This window comes from Anolis sagrei, chromosome 2, assembly GCF_037176765.1.
Source record: "Anolis sagrei isolate rAnoSag1 chromosome 2, rAnoSag1.mat, whole genome shotgun sequence".
Classification (NCBI taxonomy): Eukaryota; Metazoa; Chordata; class Lepidosauria; order Squamata; family Dactyloidae; genus Anolis; species Anolis sagrei.
In genome coordinates, this window is record NC_090022.1 from 8160270 (window position 1) to 8181321 (window position 21052).

General features: G+C 44.7%; 1 pseudogene; it reads right to left on the minus strand.

The window, feature by feature from the left end:
* Positions 1–10014: 10014 nt before the first annotated feature.
* LOC132765976 (zinc finger protein 585A-like) overlaps positions 10015–21052 on the minus strand; it is a 55442-nt pseudogene continuing 44404 nt past the window's right edge.

The window sequence follows — 21052 nt, forward strand, 5'->3', positions numbered from 1 at the left end:
AACGCGATCAAAAACAAGAAGAATAACGCAGAGATGAAAAGCCTAGAAAAACAAATAGCTGAAAAAGAGCTAGAATTTAAAGCCAATCCAGAAATGAGTAAGATTGACGACACCCTGAAGTGGCTCAGGAGGAAGAAACATCACCTGGAGATCGAATCCCTAGAGAAGAAATACAAATTCATAAAGCAATACGAATTCGAAAATGCCAACAAGCCCGGTAAGTGGATGGCGAGGAAAATAAGGAAAAAGAAGCAATCGCAGCGTATAACCAAGATCAAAAAAGGAGATAGCCACCTGACCACGGATAAAGAGATCATTGAGGACTTTCAAGAATACTTCACACTCCTATACAACAGAGATGATACAAAAGAAACTGAAATAACAGGCTATCTAGCTAAGCTCAAATTGGACAAGATCTCAGATGAGCATAGAGAGGCCCTTAATAAAGAAATTTCGAAAAAGGAGATTTTAGAAGCAATTTCCAACCTCCCCACAAACAAGGCACCGGGCCCTGACGGCTTCTCTGCCAGGTTTTACAAAACTATGAAAGAGGAGCTCTTACCATTACTTCACAAAATCTTGAATTTGGCACTTACTAAGGGGGAGATCCCGAATTCCTGGAAGGAGGCTGAAATAGTCCTTATCAAGAAAGGTAACACGGACGGGTCGGAAAAACAGAATTACAGACCGATATCTCTCCTAAATTTCGACTATAAAATTCTGGCTGCTATACTAGCGAAAAGGTTGAGAGGTTTCCTGGTAGATTGGATCGGCGAGGACCAAGCGGGCTTTCTCCCCGGTAGAAGCATTAAAGACAATCTGAGGGTAATCATCGATACCATTGAGTATTATGATACTAATACCCAGAAGGAACTGGCCCTGCTGACCATCGATGCGGAGAAAGCCTTCGACAACCTAAGCTGGAACTTTCTTAAACTTCTCTTAGAGGAGTTGGACATCGGCTTCTCCTTTAGAAATGCTATAGCCGCAATTTACACAGATCAATCAGCAAGGCTCCTGGTTAATTCTCAACCCTCGGGGAATATCCGGATCTCAAAGGGAACCAGACAGGGGTGCCCCCTTTCCCCCCTATTGTTCATCATGGCCCTAGAGCCCTTATTAAAATCAATTAGAGAAGACCCTAACATCAAGGGAATGAAGATAGGAAAACTCGACTATAAGATCAGGGCGTACGCCGATGATGTCATCTGCATCATTGAGGATCCTATCCATAACATACAAAAATGGTTAGCCAGATTAGAAGACTTTGGCAATGTATCCGGATTCAGAATAAATAATAGAAAGACATACATACTTACAAAGAACATGGACCGAGGCAAACAGAGCGAATTGGAAAATCAATCGGGCCTGGTGGTAAGTAAAAAAATAAAATATCTAGGCATTTGGCTCTCGGCTAGCAACGCCAAACTGTTCAAAAACAATTATGAGCCGACCTGGAAAAAGATCCAGGCTGACCTAACTAACTGGAGATTCCTGAACCTATCTTTGTTGGGGAAAATTGGTTTAATTAAAATGAGTATTCTGCCAAGACTTCTTTTCCTTTTTCAAAATCTGCCAATCATAAGAAACAACACAGTCTTTGATAAGTGGCATAAAGATCTTTCAAAATTCGTCTGGAACGGGAAAAAACCGAGACTGAAACATCGAATAATGGTGGACAGTAGGGGTGGCTTCGGCCTTCCCAGTTTAAAAAACTACTATGAAGCCTGTGCCCTTATCTGGGTCAAGGACTGGGCCTCACTCAAAAATGAGAAAGTCCTAACATTAGAGGGGTTTAACTTACGAGTAGGTTGGCACGCGTACCTATGGTACGGTAGATCTAAATTGGAGGGTAACTTCGGGAATCATTTTGTTAGATCTAGCCTCCTTAAAGTATGGAATAAATATAGGAGATACTTTTATGCCAAAACCCCCAGGTGGCTGTCCCCAATCGAGGCGAAACAAAGACGTCTGTTAGGCTGGCAGCATTGGCCTACCTACAAAGACTTGCTTGTCAGAGATAATGTTAAAAAAATATGGGTCCTGAACTCCTTGGAAAAACTAACTCCGAAGTTTAAGAAACTCTCGTGGCTGCAATACTTCCAACTTCGAGAGACCTTCAAGCAGGACCAGAAGATCGGTTTCGAGGAAAAAGACTCAACTTGGGATGTAGTGCTGAAATCGGACAGGAAGTCTATAACTAAGCTATACAACCAGCTCTTAAAATGGGAGACAGAAACAATCAAAAATTGCATGACCCTCTGGGCCAAAAATATAGGGCGTCCCATCAGGTTACAGGAATGGCAAACAATCTGGCAGAGAAAGCTAAAATATACGTATTCCGTAACATTAAAAGAAAGCTGGCTAAAAACATTCCATAGGTGGTACTTAACACCTTATAAGCTTCACCAAATGTATAAGAATCTGAAGAACTTATGTTGGAAATGTAAAGAGCAGCCAGGGACCTACTTTCATATGTGGTGGTCCTGTGCAGAAGCAAAAAAATATTGGCTTGGGATCCAGGAAGAAGCACAAAAAATTCTCAAGAGGAACTTTCCAAGAAAGCCGGAGTACTTCCTATTAGGGTTGACGGACGAGGACTTTACGCTCAGCCCTAATGAAGATGTCTTGTGGATGCACATCTCCTCCGCAGCCCGCATTGTTTTTGCTAGACATTGGAAGGAAGACAGGTTACCAGATATAGAGGAATGGCTAGTCAAAATTTCAGAACTTAGAGACATGGACAAACTTACCTTTCTGCTGAAATCTAATTCGGGTAGTCCGATCAGGCAGACAGATTGGTCCGACTTAGACGAATATGAAAAAAAGAAATACGAATCTTAACGGATTTAAAGCTGACCAGAAGAGACATGAGCAAGAATAAACAGCGAGGTGCAAGACAAACCAGGAGACGAAAAGTGGTCTCATGGTAAGGTGCATTGGACTCTCTTTATAGGAACTAAATGGAAGTCACAGTCTGCATGGCGGACAAGGAGCAAGCTTTCTGTTAACTGTCGCGGTGTGCCAACACCCCTCCTACCCCTCCCTTGTGTTTCGGTCCCCCCCTCTTTCCCTTCCTTTCGCATCTTCCCCTCCCTTTTCCCTCTTGTAACCCCCCCTCCCCCTTGTTCAGTCGTTCATCCATTGTCGATAAGCTTGTATTTTTATATATGTATAAAACAATAAAGATTATTTATAAAAAAAAACAAAAAAAACTCAGGGTGAGATAAAGGGGCAGAACGATTTGTAAGGGAAAACTCGTAGAGAGACAGGGAAATAAACAAACTTTCGTACATTGGGGGGGGGGGGGGGCGGACAACCGGAACAAAAACGTTGAGGGAGCAATAGCATAAAATGATGTGACTACTCTCCGAAAGCGCAACGGCAGAGCCAGGTCTTGAGAATGCTTCAAGTGGCCACCTTAATTAGCATTTGGTGGCCTGACAGTTCAAGGTGTGACTTGTTACTGCCTGGAAGAATCCTTTGTTGAGAGGTGATTAGCTGTCCCTGATTGTTTCTTGTCTGGAGTTCCCTGTTTTTTAGTATTTACTGTTGTACTTTTAGAGATATTTAATACTGATAGCCAGATTTTGTCCATTTTCTCTAATGGGGGCTCTAATGGGGGCAGCTAACATGAGGCCAAGCCCAAAAATACAATACAACACAATAAAATACAGAATATAGAAAACAAAAATTACATCACAAAATAATTACAATAGCAAAATAAAGTAATAAAGCATTAGCTGTCCCTGGTTGTTTCTTGTCTGGAGTTCCCCATTTTTGAGTGTTGTTCTTTATTTACTGTTATAATTTTAGAGATTTTTAATACTGGTAGCCAGATTTCGTTCATTTTCATGAACAAAATAATAATAATAATAATAATAATAATAATGTTTATTTATACCTCACGACCATCTCCCCAATGGGGACTCGGGGCAGCTAACATGAGGCCAAGCCCCAAAATACAATACAACACAATAAAATACAGAATACAGAAAACAAAAATTACATCAGAAAATAATTACAATAGCAAATATAAAGTCATAAAGCAAATTACATGATATAAAATCGAACAGAATGGCAGGCCAAATGGACGAGATAAAATGATAAAACCCTGGGTGAGGTAGGAATAAAAAATATGTAATTTGGGGAGCCCAAGAAGGATAAAACAGTGGAGTAAGGCTTTCAGTTCTGTGAAATGATGTCCAGGGTGGGAGAAAGAACTCTTGTCTGTTTGAGGTAAGTGTGAATGTTTCAATTGGCCACACTTAACCCCTATTGTGCAGTCTGGTATCTTTGTCCTTTGCAGAACTATAAGTCACCATCCCTTGTTAGGGGGGGGGGGGCATGCTCAACTTCACAACCAATTGTGTGTAGCCTGTTGTCGACCTTTGCAACCCAAAGACAGTTGCATCTGTCAAGTAGGAAAATTAGGTACCACCTTAAAAGTGTGGAGAGGCTAAATTAACTGATTTATGAGGCCATAAAGAAGACTCCAGCAAAGCATTCCAGCGGGGAAGCATGCGGGGAATGCGGAAGTGCTTCATCAGCATCGCAGATGGACGATGAAAGCGACAGCTCCCTTGGCGGCCAGAAAAAAAAAAGTTAAGTAGCCTCTGCGTATGTCTGTACATGTTTGTGTGTCAAAATTTGGCATTGAATGTTTGCCATATATGTGTACACTGTAATCCGCCCTGAGTCCCCTGCGGGGTGAGAAGAGTGGAACATAAAAGCTGCAAATAAATAAATTGTTGTTTACCTGAATCCAGAGAGTCCCAGAAGGCAGGCCACGGGCGCGACGCACTCCACTCCCAGCCACAAGTGTGGCAAGACTTCAACGCACAGGCACAAAGGCCTGCCACGTGCATGGGTGCAAAAGCCTGTCAAGTGCACGGGTGCAAAGGCCTATTGCAGCCTCCAAATGGTCTGTGGTGCGGCGGCATCCTCTTTTGCACCTGGGCTGTCGGTGCACTCCCCTTCCTCTCCTGGCACCGAAGGCTAAAACTGGGGCACTAAAAAGGAAAGAGAGTGCACCGAGGGCCCAGGTGCGGACAAAGGCGCCACCGTACCACGTACCAGTAAGGCCTTCTCGTGGACCACCCTGAGAATTTCAGTGGGAGGGCTGAAGATAGAAATGTTGGACCATAGTCCTGCATATAATGTCTCACATTTTGAGGTAGACATCAGAACAGGGCATAGGGTTACAGCCTGTGTTAGACGGGGTTACACTCCCCCTGAAGACGCAGGTTCGCAGCTTGGGAGTGATCCTAGATTCACCACTGAGCCTGGAACCCTAGGTCTCGGCGGTGGCTGGGACAGCTTTCGCACAACTAAAACTTGTGCACCAGCTGCGCCCGTACCTTGGGAAGTCAGATCTGGCCACGGTGGTCCACGCTCTTGTCACATCCCGGTTGGACTACTGCAACGCACTCTACGTGGGGTTGCCTCTGAAGACTGCTCGGAAACTTCAACTAGTCCAGCGAGAAGCAGCCAGGTTGCTCACCGGAGCGACATACAGGGAGCATACCACCCCCCTGCTGCGTCAGCTCCACTGGCTGCCGAGCACAATTCAAAGTGCTGGTTTTGACCTATAAAACCCTATATGGTTCCGGCCCAGTGTATTTGTCCGAACGGATCTCCCTCTACGTCCCACCTCGAAGTTTAAGATCTTCTGGGGAGGCCCTGCTCTCGACCCCGCCACTCTCACAAGTGAGGTTGGCGGGGACGAGGAGCAGGGCCTTCTCAGTGGTGGCCCCCCGCCTGTGGAACTCACTCCCCGGGGAGATTAGATCGGCGACGTCCCTTCTGGCGTTTAGGAAAAAACTGAAGACCTGGGTGTGGGACCAAGCCTTTGGTCATTCTGACAATTAATTTAAGGATCTGACGATAAACAAGGGCAAATGAAATGGAATGGATATATGGACTCTAACCCTGATCATGAGATTGTTTTATTATTGTATGATGTATTGATGTTTTAATTTAACTGTTGAATTGCTTTGTATTTTATACTGTTTGTCAATGGATTTGGGCATCTAATTGTGCCTCCTCTGTAAGCCGCCCTGAGTCCCCTCCGGGGTGAGAAGGGCGGGGTATAAGTAAGAGAAATAATAATAAAAAATAATCAGACAGGCCCCTTCGTTGCTGGCGTTTCGGAGGAAGGTCAAGACTTGGCTCTACGAGCAAGCGTTTGGCTAAACAGCGCAACTGAACAACTGAACACAGGAAGTCGGTAAAATTGAACATAGGAATGGCACAAGGATTATGAGAATGGATCTTGTTCTGTTTGAGGCGTCATGAATTGTTAAGGAATTGATAATAATTGTTGATTTTGTTGTAATGTGTGATGTGTTTTTAACTGTATATTACTGTATATTACTGTACTCTATGTGGGGTTGCCTTTGAAGACAGCTCGGAAGCTCCAACTAGTCCAACGCTCGGCAGCCATGATTTTAACAGGAGCGGAGCGCAGGGAGCATACAACCCCCCTGTTGCGCCAACTCCACTGGCTACCGATCTGCTACCGGGCTGAATTCAAAGTGCTGGCGTTGGCCTTTAAAGCCCTAAACGGTTCCGGCCCAAGCTACCTATCTGACCGCATCTCTGCCTATGAACCCACCAGGACTTTGAGATCTTCCGGGGAGACCCTGCTCTCGATCCCGCCTGCTTCTCAAGCTCGGCTGGCGGGGACGAGAGATAGGGCCTTCTCGGTGGTGGCTCCTCGGCTGTGGAACGCCCTTCCTACGGACATTAGACTAGCACCATCTCTAATGGTATTCCGCAAAAAGGTGAAGACCTGGATGTTTGTGCAGGCGTTTGAGTAATTTAGTGCAATCTGGTAATGGAACATAGGAATGGAACAATGGACGACGAACCTGGACTACGCTTGGATGATGAGAAGGTTGGGTACGGTTGTTTTTCGTAATAATTGTGCATTGTAATTGCTTATTGGTAATTTATGGATAATGTGTTAAGTCAATTGTTATATGTTGTATGGAACCACTGCTGTTTCTACTGTTTTTACTGTTTGTGAACCTCTGTGAGTCGCATTCGGGCTTGAGATACAGCGGTATATAAGCAAAGTAAATAAATAAATAAATAAATAAATAAATATAACTTGCATTGTGTAAACCGCATTGAGTCGCCTAATCTAGGCTGAAAAATGCGGTATAGAAATAAAGCAAATAAATAAATAAATAAGGCTAAGGGTTTAAAGATAGTTTCAAAGCGACTTTACATAAAAACGTGAGCATACCACTTAAAATATACAAACATTAAAACAGAACTAAATGGAAACAGTATTAAAAGATTCAGAGTTAAAGCCATTCAAACATATTTGCATTATATCTCCTTCAAGCTAAGCTAAGTTATTGCTGTATCATCTATCCATCTATCTTCTATACACACAATTAAAGTGAAAATGTGTATGTGTGTATGTGATGGAGGTGTCCACTTACACAGTCAGCCTCCCGTCTCCACAAACAACTTTAACCCAGAGTTTTATTTGTCGTGTCAGAACAACCAGTCAAATTATATTACATTTCTAACAGAACAAAGCAAACAAGCAGATTACAAAATTTGTGAGTATGAGAGTTGATGAAATGTCCTTTGACCAGTATCTGGCCACTTGGAGTGCCTCTGGTGTTGCTGCAAGAAGGTCCTCCCTTGTGCATGTGGCAGGGCTTAGGGTGCATTGCAGCAGGTGGTCAGTGGTTTGCTCCTCTCCACACTCGCACGTCGAGGATTCCACTTTGTAGCCCCATTTCTGAAGGTTGGCTCTGCATCTCGTGGTGCCAGAGCGCAGTCTGTTCAGTGCCTTCCAGGTCGCCCAGTCCTCTGTGTGCCCAGGGGGGAGTCTCTCATTGGGTATCAGCCATTGGTTGAGGTTCTGGGTTTGGGCCTGCCACTTTTGGACTCTCGCTTGCTGAGGTGTTCCAGTGTCTCTTAAATCTTAGAAAACTATTTCTAGATTTAAGTCGTTGACGTGCTGGCTGATACCCAAACAGGGGATGGGCTGGAGATGTCTCCAACCCAGAGTGCTGAGGAGCCACCCAAAACACTCCCTCTAAGGACATTTCAGGTTATACCAGCCCCATGAACATGTCTCCCAATCCCTGCCAATGTCCTCCCCAAACACCATCCTGCCCACCACCCATGGAATACTTTCATTCGGAGACAATCTCATCCTAGATGTTCTGTTTTTCCTTCAGAAAAGACATCCCAGCGTTCCTTTCTTTCTCTCCATGGGTGTGGAATTTGCATGACCCCGCCCACTGCCTTTCCCTTAACCCTTTCCTACTCTTTCCTATGGCACACAGCAAACAGGAATTGATCAGCAACTGAACAAGAGATTTGGGGGGAATTGACCTTGATTTATAGGAGTTGGAGCTCAACAAACTTGGCACACAGGTACAACTGTGGATACAGGCAGGTTTTGGGTGTGACTGCCCTGGGAATCCATGAGTTGTAGTTCACCTGCATCCAAAGAGCACTGAACCCACCCAATGTCAGATTTGGACTAAACTTGGACGCAACTGTGCATACAGGCCTGGTTTGGGGAGGATTGACCCACGATTCTGGGAATTGTAGTTCACTACAACCTTATATATTTTCTAATGGGAGCATTAAAAAAACAAATAAAATGACTTTTTTCTAATAAATAGTGTTATCTAAATGATATTACCTTTCACCCCAAAACAAACAATGCCTTTTTCAAATAACCCGAGCATCACTGGGTACCCAAGCTAGTATTAAAAAAAAACTGCAAATGTTTTAATTAAAAACTAAAAATATAATTTGTATGAGATATATATTTAACTCCCTTAAATATTTATAAATTTCCCAAAAGGAGGAAGCACTCAAAAAAGGTAAATCAGCAGCAACAGCTGTAGCAGTAGCAGTTTAGCAAATGAGAAGCTTCTGGTGACAGCAACAGAGCGATTGAGCTTAAGCAATTCAGGAGCTGAGTCAAACTTAGCAAGTTATAATAGACTTTATTCAAAGAACATCACTAGATAGGAGAGTGAACAGGTCCTATCTATCTGTCTAACCCACAGCAGACATCTTTCCATTCTCATTGAAGAAGAGCAAAGAGAACAACTGCTTTGAGCCTCCTTTGTGGAGAGAAAAATTGGAGTACCAATATATACTTCATAGATTTGGCCATGAATTTTGACCAACCTGAAATCTTTTTGTCCTGTCTTATTTTCAGCAACTCTTTTTTTTTATAGTTCATCAAAAGAAGCCAGTTTGTTTATAAAGAACTAGCTGTACCCGTCACGCGTTGCTGTGGCCAACCTTCCCTCTTTCTCTCCTTCTTTCCCTCTTTCCTTCACTCCCTCTTTCCCGCCTTTCCTCCTCTTCTTCCTTCCTTCTCTATCTCTTTCCTTCCCCCTATTTCTTTCTCTTCTGCTGTCTCTTTTCTTCCTTCTCTTTCCTTCTTTCCTTCCCTCCCTTTCTCTACATCTTCCCCTTTTTTCTTTCCTTTTCTCTTTCCTTCCTTCTCCCCTTCCTTCCCCCTTTTTCTTTCCCTCCCTTTCTCCCCTTTCTTCCTTCCCCCTCTTCTTTCTCTTCTGCTGTCTTTCTTTTCTTCCCTCTTTCCTTCCCTCCCTCTTTCTCTATATCTTCCCCCCTTTCCTTCACTTCCTCTTTCCCTTTTTTCTTTCCTTCTCTCCTTCCTTCCTTTTCTAACTTTCCTTCCTCCCCCCTTTTTCTTTCTCTCCCTCTTTCTCTCCTTTCTTCCTTCTCTACCTCTTTCCTTCCTTCTCTCTTTACTTCCATGTTTCCTTCTTTCCCTCCCTCCCTCCCTCTTTCTTTCTTTTCTCCCCTTCCCTCCCTCTTTCTTCCCTTTTTTCTGTATTGTCATTTAGCTTTTCCTCATTTAGATTTTTGGGGCTTTTTAAGTCCCTTCTGCTGTGTTTTTCAGTGTTTTTTTGAGTGAAGGACATACATTGGGTTGTTAGGTGTATTGTGTCCAAATTTGGTGTCAATCCATCCAGGGTTTTTGAGTTCTGTGAATACCACAAACAAACATTACATTTTTATTTATATAGATGATTTTTTAAAATTCCAATCATTCGTGAAAAAAACAACAACGAAATAGAATTTTAAAGTCATCTCTATTATAGAAGTTCAGTCTCCTCAGGGTTTGGATGAGGGAAAAGAAGGGAGGCATTTCTACTGGCAAAAGCACTTTACACACTCTGGGCATTTAACAGGTTCCATCCCCCTTGCGTTTCGCTTGATGAATATGTAGGGTTTGTCTTCTGTTTGAAACTTCTTCCACACTCCAAGCATTGAAATGGATATTCTCAAGTGTGGATTATTTGGTGTTCTGTGAGCTTTGCCTTGTGTGAGAAGCCCATCCCACAATCCAAGCATTTAAATGGTTTTTCTCCAGTGTGGATTCTTTGATGTTGTGTGAGGCTTGCCTTCTGTGGGAAGCCCTTCCCACACTCCAGGCATTTAAATGGCTTCTCCCCAGTATGAGTAGCTTGATGAAAGGTGAGGCTTACCTTCTGAGTATAACTCTTCCCACACTCCAGGCATTTAAATGGCTTCTCCCCAGTATGAGTAGCTTGATGACAGGCGAGACTAACCTTGTGAGTGTAACTCTTCCCGCACTCCAAGCATTGAAATGGCTTCAACCCAGTATGAGTAGCTTGATGATAGGTGAGGTTTGTCTTCGTAGTGTAACTCTTCCCACACTCCAAGCATTTAAATGGCTTCTCCCCAGTATGAGTAGCTTGATGATAAGTGAGGCCTATCTTATGAGTAAAAGACTTCCCACACTCCAAGCAATTAAATGGCTTCCCCCCACTATGAGTAGCTTGATGATAGGTGAGGCTTTTCTTCTGAGTGTAACTCTTCCCACACTCTAAGCATTTAAATGGCTTCTCCCCAGTATGAGTAGTTTGATGATTGGTAAGGCTTGTCTTCTTAGTGAAACTCTTTCCACACGCCAAGCATTTAAATGGCTTTTCCCCAGTATGAGTAGCTTGATGATAGGTAAGGCTTGTTTTCTGACTGAAGCCCTTCCCACATTCCAAGCATTTAAATGGCTTCTGACCAGTATGATTAGCTTGATGATAGGTGAGGCTTGCCTTCTTAGTGAAACTCTTCCCACACTCCAAGCATTTAAATGTCATCTGCCCAGTATGAATACCTTGATGATAGGTAAGGCTTGTCTTCTGATTGAATCCCTTCCCACATTCCAAGCATTTAAATAGCTTCTCCCCAGTATGAGTAGTTTGATGTTTCGTGAGGCTTATCTTGTGAGCGAAGCCCTTCCCACACTCCAAGCATTTAAATGGCTTCTCCTCAGAATGGACTGCTTGATGATAGGTGAGGCTTCTCTTATGAACGAAGCCCTTCCCACACTCCAGGCATTTAAATGGCTTCACTCCAGAATGGACTGCTTGATGATAGGTGAGACTTAATTTATGAGTGAAACGCTTTCCACACTCCAAGCATTTAAATGGCTTCTGCCCAGAATGACTAGCTTGGTGATAGGTGAGCTTAAGCTTCTGAATGAAGCCCTTCCCACACTCCAAGCATTTAAATGGCTTCTGCCCAGTATGAATAACTTGATGATAGGAGAGGCTTAACTTATGAGTGAAACTCTTTCCACAATCCAAGCATTTAAATGGCTTCTCCCCAGAATGGACTACTTGATGATAGGAGAGGCTTAACTTATGAGTGAAATGCTTTCCACACTCCAAGCATTTAAATGGCTTCTGCCCAGTATGAATAACTTGATGATAGGTGAGTTTTGTCTTCTGATTGAAGCGCTTCCCACACTCCAAGCATTTAAATGGCTTCTGCCCAGTATGAATAACTTGATGATAGGTGAGTTTTGTCTTTTGAATGAAGCCCTTCCCACACTCCAAGCATTTAAACGGCTTCTGCCCAGTATGAATAATTTGATGATAGGCAAGTTTTGTCTTCTGCTTGAACCCCTTCCCACACTCCAAGCATTTAAATGGCTTATCCTCTGTATGAGTAGCTTGATGACAGGTCAGGCTTGTCTTCTGCGTGAAACTCTTTCCACACTCCAAGCATTTAAATGGCTTCTTCCCACTATGGATAGCTTGATGATAGGTGAGGCTTAACTTACGAGTGAAACACTTTCCACACTCCAAGCATTTAAAGGGTTTCTCCCCAGAGTGAATTGTTTGATGAGAAGTGAGATTTCCCTTCTGAATAAAAGACTTTCCACACTCCAAGCATTTAAAGGGTTTCTCTCCCAAGTGAATTTTTTGATGAGAAGTGAGATCTCCCTTCCGAATAAAAGACTTTCCACACTCCAAGCATTTAAATGGTTTCTCCCCCGAGTGAATTTTCTGATGAGAATTGAGATCTCCCTTCCGAATAAAAGACTTTCCACACTCCAAGCATTTGAACTTTTTCTCTCTGGTGTGCATTCTTTGCTGACTAGAAAGGCACAGCTCCTGATTCGCTCCACAGTCTCGGTATTGAGATGACTCCCCTTCTCTGTGAGTTGCTTAACAACAAAGACAATGAAAACACATATTAAAAGAAACCAAAAAAATCTTAATAGGCATCATTAAAATGCTCACCAGCAATTTAAACAATAAATCCCACTGTTGAACTTCTCCCACTTGAAGAGTTTCCTTCTAGGGTTTTTTCAAAATCTATTTTCTTGTAACTTCCAACAATTAAACCTGGACTAAATGCTATATTCCAGGGGTAGCAAACTGTAAAAACATGTAGAAGATACCACTTTCTCCAAGGCTTGGGTGCGGGAAACCACACATATAGGGCACATGCTGTAGTTACTAATTGTGAATAAGAGAGTGCCTATTTCTGCATTTTTGGAAAAAATAATAATAATAAACCAAATTACAAACAAGCAGTTCTTGTTGACCCAGAAACAGGATGCTCCACATATTTTGTGACAAGTCTGAGGGACTGCAGCCTAACGAACTAATTGGGGGTGGGGGGGTGTTGTTGTTTGATTGCTAATATATGAACAATAGAAAAAAGTGGATGATCTCTCAGCTGGAGTCATTTGAACATTGGGCTATGGCTTTTCTAGACACTATAGTCAATTCCCAGCTCAGTCATGGAAACCTATTGAATGACCTTGGACGAGTCACACAATATGAGCCCCAGAAAACCCTGTGATAGGTTTGTCTAAGACAGTGGTTCTCAACCTGTGGCCTACAACTCCCAAAAATCCCAGTCAGTTTACCAGCTGTTAGGATTTCTTGGAGTTGGAGGGCAAAATATCTGGGGACCCACAGGTTGAGAACCACTGGTCTAAGGCTTGCCATAAAATGGAAACGACTTTAACGTACACAACGATGACAACAATAACAATGCAAAAATGACATCTGCTCTAGAAAAAGTACAGTACATCATGTTGGACCTATAGAGACATGCTATAGTTGAATGGTAAACTTTTAATTGATATCATGCGGCTATGTCATGTTGTGACTAATACTAAGAGGGAGCCTTACTTAAAGTGGACACAATCTCCAGGTTTTCCTCCATGACCTCCTGATGGAAGGCCCTTTGGTCCGGATTCAGCAGGGCCCACTCCTCCTCACTGAAAGACACGGCCACCTCTTGGAAGGTCACCTGGGCAGAGAAACATGATCGGTAAGCAGGACATGCTGATCCCAAATAGAAAGCAGTTGCTTCTGGTGGCCAAGTTAGATGTCAGTCTTTACACAGGGACATTGCTGCATGCATCTTGGGTGGAATGAGGGGGAAATAGCAATTTGAAGAGGATGCTGGAAGCCTGAGCCCTTCTTGGCCCATCAGGGATTCTCTCACCTACCTGATCTGGTGTCACAGAATGTGTGCTGCGTACATCAGAAGGAAGAGGTAAGCCAGTATGTGTTGGTTCTGATTCACCTCCTGTAGGAAGAGAAAAGGTAAGGGTACTTTTATTGGCTCCCATTTCTGGTGGTACCATCTTCCTAATGGTAACAGCGGTTCCACAATGGAGTATGCTGCGAACTAAGAGTGTGGTGGAGTCTCTTTCTCTGCAGGTTTTTAAACAGAGGCTTGATGGCCATCCATAAGGACAGCTTTGAATGTGTATTACTGCCTGGCAGGGAGTTGGGACTGGATGGCCCTTGTGGGCTCTTCCAACTCTAGGATTCTATTATTTTACGATTCTATGATTCAATCGTGGAAGACAAGACCTGAGCAAGGCTGGGGATGAGAAGGCGTTGTTAGTTTGCCTCAGTGAGGAAACTCCTCAGTCGGTGTGAGGTAAACTTCTGTGTAAGAGAAGCCTTGTGAGGGAGCTCCAGTATAAAGACTGTGTGCTGTGTGTAAAGCAGTCTTATTGGTGTTATAGAAACCTTGTTATTGTAAATAGTGCGACTATATACAAAGAAAAGCCTCTTGTGGAAGAGAGAATATTGGTCTGTGTGTTTCTCTTCTTTCAGTCACTTTGGGCTACGGCTGCTGGGTCATGCTGCTGCTAATAACTAGCTCTGCTGTGAATGTATGGGGAGAGTATTCTGTTATTAAGCCCACTTGCCCAACAGTATTTGCCTTTTTAGCCGACGGCATTCCCCAAACTCCCCTCCAGGACATTTCAATTTGCCTTTCTCCACTGTGCAGCTTTCAGAGTCATACATAGAAAAGGGTACCTTGCGGCCTTTCATTCATTAGCCGAAGCCACGTTGAGAGCAGTTGACATCAGCAACAACCTCTGGCCTGGAGACTTCAGCCCTTTTATGCACCCTGACCCCCATTGGGCTCTTTGAGGAATTTCTCCCCTTCCTCTTCTGCTTTTTTTGATAGATATTGAGGAGAGAAAACTGTACCAAATACTAACACTTTTAAGTAGTGCTGGTCAATGACCGAAATAAATGATTTGATTGATTTGAACACTTTTAAGTGCCATATGGGTTAAGTACAGTTTTCTCTCCTCAATATCCACACACTTTTTGGTGGACATTGAGGAGAGAAAACTTACCTAATACATATGGCACTTAAAAAAATAGGTTCTCAGTGTGGGAATAGCATAGCAGTATGTATATTAATATGATATCCTTTCAACATATTCCCCTCTCAGCCTGCTCTTCTCCAGGCTGACCATACCTGGCTGCCCCTCGTAGGGATTCATGATATCCAGAACAATGAGCAATTTGGTCTCTTTTGGCCAGGCTCAGCCACAGAGCCCTGCTGTTGTGTTATTTACTTTTATTTTCTAAAGGAAGTGACTGGGGAGAAACAAGGAATGGTTAGGTTTCCTATTTCTTCTCTGGCTGCCTACGAGTAGTGATAATGGGAGCAGTCTGGGAGCAGGCGAGCGCAGTGGAGAGGAGGAACGGCCACAACACACCTACCATCTATGTCAGTAGCCTCAAAGTCACTGCACATTATTATGTGGCTGAAATTGCTTTGAAAGACTGATTGAAAGCATGTTGAGCAGGCCTAATTTTCCAAAACAGCTACTTAAGCACAACTTGAAGATTTGTCTGCAGTGAGTTGTTGGTGCTGCCATGTGAAGCCAGCCACCATCCAACGCAGCTCGCATCCCTAGGCACTACACTCCTCTAATGATGCAGCAAATATGCTTGATTGTACTGTTTACCCATGTTCAGGAGAACCTGTGTATCCAAAGGGACCTGGATCCCTTTCATTCACTGAGCAACAAAAACCCCAAAGGAGTGGAGTCAAGCCACCCAAGTGTCGCTGGGTCTTTACTTGTGGAGCTGGGAGGTTCCCTTTGTCCTGCACAATCCGGCATCCAGCTGGAAGTGGAGGGAGGCCTTTCCAAGGCGGAAAATACTTCTGCACACATGTCCGCCACCTGAAAAAACACCAAAGGGACACAGATACTAATGATCGGAAAATAAGGGAAAGAGGGGAGGGAGGGATCTGGAGTTTGGCTCCCTTCATGATAAGCGTTCCTGGCTCTTTGGAAGCGTGGGAATGATCTTCTCTTTCTCACCTGCGTCTCCTTCTCCTCTTGGTCCCGACTCAGGAGGAAGCCTTCGGCCAAGGCCACGGCCTGGGAGCTGGTCTCTGCCCCACATTCCCTGACCCAGCGCTCCATCTCGGCAGGAAGGACGGCCAGGAACTGCTCCAGGATGACCAGGTCCAGCATCTCCGCCTTGGAGTGTCGCTGGGGCTTCAGCCACAGGCGGCAGAGAGAGTGGAGGCGGCTGCAGGCCTCTCGGGGCCCCAAGGCCTCCTGGTAGGTGAACTGCCTGAAGCTCTGGCGCTCTGCCCCTGAAGGTGGTGGGGGCTCTCCCCTTCGCAGCCCCCCCTCCTCCTCCTCCTCCTTCCCCACCAGAAGGCTTCCTCCTCCTCCTCCTCCCCACCACTGCCCCCCATTCCCAGCAGCAGCAGCAGCAGCAGCAGCAGCAGGAAAGGCAGGCGGAGGGTCCTGGCTTGGCTCTGCTGGGCCTGAAGATGCACCACCGGGCTGGCTTCCCTCCTGCGGCCTCTCCTGGCAGCCAGGCTCCAACCTGGGCAGCAGGAGAGCCATGGCCCCCCTACCTGGGAAGGAAGGAAGGAAGGAAGGAAGGAAGGAAGGAAGGAAGGAAGGCACTCTCTCCCAAGGCTCTCCCAGCCACTCCTCCTCCTCCTCCAGGAAGAGATCCACATGGCCAGAAGAGGAGGGGCCTGGCCTGCAGGACGCTTCTGATTGGCCATTGACTTCCCCTCTAGGAATCCAGATGTTTTGCTTTAACTCTTTGGAAGCCAACTAGCAAAACCTCCCTCTGAAAGACATGGGGAGAGGCTGCTTTCAAGGGATTTCCCCAGGAACAGGAGAGGGTTTGAAGAACTCAAAGCAGCAGTTCCCAAACTGAGGTCCTCTGGATGTTTTGGATGAAATCCAAAACATCTGGAAGTCTAGAAATTGGGACACTTTCTTAAAGGCACCAGGACACTTTCTGTCCTTGCAAGCTAAGAAGGAGTAGCTCTGGTAGTGCTTGGATGAGAGACAGCAATGAATCCCAGTAGGATTCAGAGGAAGCCACTGGCAACATTTGGGTGTTACTGTTACTGCCTGCTCAGAGCTGCTTCTTTAAAACACCACACCTTCCAGCAATGGAAAAGAAAACCAGAGAAATAGGCAACACTTCCCTCCAGGAGCCTCTCCTGTTTCTCTGCCCTCAGCTTCCTTGGGTGACTCTATGCTGTAGAACAGGCATCGTCAAACTGCGGCCTTCCAGATGTTTGGGTCTCCAACTCTGAGAATTTCTAACGGGCTTCTTCCATTGTCAGGAATTCTGGGAGTTGAAGGCCCAAATAGATGGAGGGCTGCAGTTTGAGCATGCTTGCTGTAGAATGAATGCAGCTTGACACCACTTCAATGGTCCCGGCTCAGATTCCTGGGAGGTGTAGTTCAACAAGCTCACTCTTTAGCCTTCTCTGCCAAAGAGGGCTAGGGCCTCCACAAACTACAAATCCCAGGATCTCATACACTGAATAACGGTACTCTCAGTGTTATCACACAGCATACACGCTTACAGTATAGAATAGGTATATCATAGGTGATTCTGAGCCCGAGCGCGGCGGGGAGCCCCGCCTTCACATTGGTGTGAGTTGCAGCGGAGAGTTCCGCAGTTCCTGGACCAAGCCTTTGGGACTAACAGATGAAATGCGCCCCAGCAGCTAGCTCAAAGACCAGGAATGCCTGCAGTCTCACCTAGCCTTCCCTTTCCCTATACTTTGTATCCTTCCCCTAATAAAAGGACTTGAATCTTGCAACTTTATATCTTTCCGCAAAAGAGCTCAATTCTAAAGTCCTTGGGTGGGATTGTGGTGCAGCTGGCTGAGTGTCAGCTGCATTAAGATCACTCTGACCAAAAGGTCATGAGTTCGAAGCCAGCCCGGGTTGGAGTGGGTTTCCAACCAATTGTGTAGCCTGTTGTCGACCTTTGCAACCCGAAAGACAGTTGCATCTGTCAAGTAGGAAAATTAGGTACCACCTTAAAGTGTGGGGAGGCTAAATTAACTAATTTACGAGGACATAAAAAAGACTCCAGCAAAGCATTCCAGCGAGGAAGCATGCGGGGAATGCGGAAGTGCTTCATCAGTGTCGCAGATGGACGATGAAAGCGACAGCTCCCCCTGGCGGCCAGAAAAAGTTACATAGCCTCTGTGTATGTCTGTATATGTTGTATGTTAAAAATTGCCATTGAATTTGTGGCGCAGCTGGCTGAGTGTCAGCTGCATTAAGATCACTCTGACCAAAAGGTCATGAGTTCGAAGCCAGGCCGGGCTGGAGTGGGTGTCCAGCCATTGTGTAGCCCGTTGTCGACCTTTACAACCCGAAAGACAGTTGCATCTGTCAAGTAGGAAAATAAGGCACCACCTTGTGTGGGAGGCTAAATTTAACTAATTTATGAGGCCATAAAGAAAGAAGACTCCGGGGAATGTGGAATGCGGAAGAACTTCATCGGTGTCGTTGATGGACGATGAAAAGCAGCAGCTCCCCCGGCGGCCAGAAAAAAAAAAAAGTTAAATAGCCTTTGTCTGTTAAATGTTGTTTGTCAAACTGGCATTGAATGTTTGCAATATATGTGTTTACTGTAATCCGCCCTGAGTCCCCTGCGGGGTGAGAAGGGCGGAATATAAGAACTGTAAATAAATAAATAAATAAATAAATAAATAAATATATGTGTACACTGTAATCTGCCCTGAGTCCCCTGCGGGGTGAGAAGGGCGGAATAGAAATACTGCAAATAAGTAAATAAATAAATAAATGGGTGAATTTATACGGGAATCAACGCAGCCTGATGCCACTTTTACTCCTATGGTTCAATGCTATGGAATCATGAGGACATGAGTTTGCAATGTACTTCGCTTTCTCTGCCAAGGAATGCTGGTGCCTCCCCAAGCTACAACTCCCAGGATTGCATACTGAGGCATGGCAATTGGAAGTGCTGTCAAACTGCATTAATTCTGCAGTGTAGATGCATCCTGGGAGGGCTATGCTTGTGCCCTAGACTTTAGCCCTCAAATGCACTAAAAGGGAACCACAAGCAAACCAAATCGAGTTTGGCTGCTGGAAATGACCATTTTGGCGGCCTTTCTCTGGATATATTATAGGTTGTGGATTCCATAAACAAAGTTCCACATAAGAACCACAGTGACATTTGGTAGGCCCTGTGTAGAATCATAGAATCAAAGAGTTGGAAGTGACCTCATGGGCCATCCAGTCCAACCGATTCTGCCAAGAAGCAGGAATATTGCATTCAAAGCACCCCTGACAGATGGCCATCCAGCCTCTGTGTAAAAGCTTCACAGAGAAGAAGGAGCCTCCATCACGCTCCGGGGGCAGAGAGATCCACTGCTGAACAGCTCTCACAGTCAGGAAGTTCTTCCTCATGTTCAGGTGGAATCTCCTCTCTTGTAGTTTGAAGCCATTGTTCCGCGCCCTAGTCTCCAGGGAAGCAGAAAACAAGCTTGCTCCCTCCTCCCTGTGGCTTCCTCTCACATATTTATACATGGCTATCATATCTCCTCTCAGCCTTCTCTTCTTCAGGCTAAACATGCCCAGCTCTTTAAGCTGCTCCTCATAGGGCTTGTTCTCCAGACCCTTTATCATTTTACTCGCCCTCCTCTGGACACATTCCAGCTTGTCAATATCTCTCTTGAATTGTGGTGCCCAGAATTGGACACAATATTCCAGGTGTGGTCTAACCAAAGCGGCATAGAGGGGTAGCATGACTTCCCTAACCACAGCGGTAGTCTAAGCGGATGAGTTTGTTTTTGAAGAACCTTAGGTTGCAAAGACAGAAGAGAGAGATCTTTTCACTGATTGTAACTCTACACAGTGGGGATCAATATCATCTAAGGGCAATGGCCCACTCAAATAGTATTGATCTTGGGTTGCTGTTAAATTGTCCACCTGCTTGTGGATTTCAATGGCTTCTCTGTGTAGCCTGTCATGGTGGTTGTCAGAGTGTTCCAACATTTCTGTGTTGTCAAAAAACACTCTGTGTCCGTGCTCTGCTATGGCTGATTTCTCTGGTTGAATGAGTCTGCAGTACCTTTCATGCCCTTTGATTTGTGTCTGCGTTTTGTGGTCCTGTTCCGTCTTCCAGGAACTTGGTTTGCATTGCCCCTTAGTTGCTTGAAATAGCATCCCTTTGTATTTCCTCCAATGTTGCTACAGTCTTAGCAGCACCCCAATAGTCAAACATTAGCAAAGGCTGGAAGCCAACCTGCAAGCCTTTTGCAGTTATTGATTTTAAAAAGTATCTGTTAGACCGCCCTTTTTCCTGGGGATGAGATCTCCATTTTGGAAAGGCTCTCCTGCCTTCTTTAGTATAAAAAAAAAGCCTCAGATGTGCTGGTGGCCAAGCTAGGCAGCTCAGACAGGCCATTGTGAGTATGGTTAGGGTTAAGGTTACTCTCTCGCCTTTGAAACTGGTGCTGAGCTCAGATAGAGAAAGACCTGCTCTTTCTAAAGGACAGTAGCTCAGTGCTGGGGCAGGGAATATCTCAGGATTTCTCTGCCATTGAGAGAGGCTCCATTACTTCATCTCCAAAACTAATCTTGAGCTTAGATAGGGGAAGACCTGCTCTTTCTGAAAGATAACAGCTCAGGGTTAGGGTAAAAGATCCCAGGATTTTTCTACCGTTGGGGAAAAGTTAACTTGGTAATTGAAGGAAAAAGGAAAGAAAGAACATCTATATGGTTTCCCAAATTGACTGTTTGTGTTTGTAATTTCATCAAGCTGTGCCAAGTCTGTCAAGGACTTTGAAAAATAAATGTTCTGTTGATGTTCAAATCTGGACCAGCCTCAGTTGCTGAGAATCTTGAGCTTCTAAGAAAGGCACCCACAGTTCACCCAGATAAAGAGAGAAGCACATCTTAGTTTTAACCTTATAGTGTCTGGGTGGGTCAGCACAGGTCCCTATGTAGACTTCTTGTCCACAGTTGCATAGTATACAGAAACTTTTGCAATGGTGAGAGAATCCCTCTGATACTTTGCTGAACATGGCGTTTGCTGAATTTTCATGTTGGGTCTGTACTGAACTTCCCACAAAACCACGTAAGGACTTCAGTCATAGATAACTGTGAGGGGTCTTTCCAGGTCAAAGG